The sequence below is a fragment of the Ornithorhynchus anatinus genome, chromosome 3, assembly GCF_004115215.2.
Source record: "Ornithorhynchus anatinus isolate Pmale09 chromosome 3, mOrnAna1.pri.v4, whole genome shotgun sequence".
NCBI classification, from domain to species: Eukaryota; Metazoa; Chordata; class Mammalia; order Monotremata; family Ornithorhynchidae; genus Ornithorhynchus; species Ornithorhynchus anatinus.
In genome coordinates, this window is record NC_041730.1 from 23513049 (window position 1) to 23513785 (window position 737).

Here is a 737-nt window from a genome sequence, read left to right on the forward strand (position 1 = left end):
CTTGGGCTCCACTTTCTCAGCTTCATCCACAGGGGACTGTTGACTTTCAGTTCGGGCTCAGGGCTGCTCTTGGGGTGAGCTGGCACAGGGAGGATACCCACAGTGCTAAGGGAGAGACAACACCCAGGGGTTGGGTTGGGGGAGCAGGGGAGGCCAGCATACTATACTCTCTCCACTTGTCTGCTGTGTGACTTTGGGCAAGTCACTTCACTTCTCTGAGCCTCAGTTACCTCATCTGTAAAACGGGTATCCACCTCTCAAGGTCGCACCCGGAGACTTTCCAGTACTCTACCAGTCTTGACTATGGGAGGGAAAGTCAAGCAGAGGCATATCTATTCCATTCCTAGTTTGGGCAGTGGCTAGTGAGTGGAAGGCAATCTGCTTCAAGTCAAAACTCCCCTGTGCTGGGCAGCAGCAGCCTGGGAGAAAGTCAAGGGCAGAGATTCAGGTTTACTGTGCAGAAGGAGGCAATGGTAAACTGCTTCTTTTTTTTTTTCCAATAAAATTCTATGGATACATTACCGGAATGATTGCAGATTGAAGTGGGGCATTCTGGGAGAGATGTGTCCAAGGCGTCACTATGGGTCGGACACGACTCGACAGCATAAAACAACAACAACAACAAAATGGGGATTGAGACCGAGAGCCCCATGTGGGACAGGGACTGTGTCCAACCTGATTTGCTTGTAACCACCCCAGTGCTCAGTACAGTGCCTGGCAAAGAGTAAGCACTTAAC

General features: G+C 50.7%; 1 non-coding gene across 1 annotated transcript; it reads left to right on the forward strand.

The window, feature by feature from the left end:
- The first annotated feature begins 251 nt into the window (after positions 1-251).
- Positions 252-389, forward strand: LOC114810851. The gene has a single exon (XR_003758542.1). It is a non-coding gene; the product is annotated as a small nucleolar RNA SNORA7 (small nucleolar RNA).
- Positions 390-737: the final 348 nt, after the last annotated feature.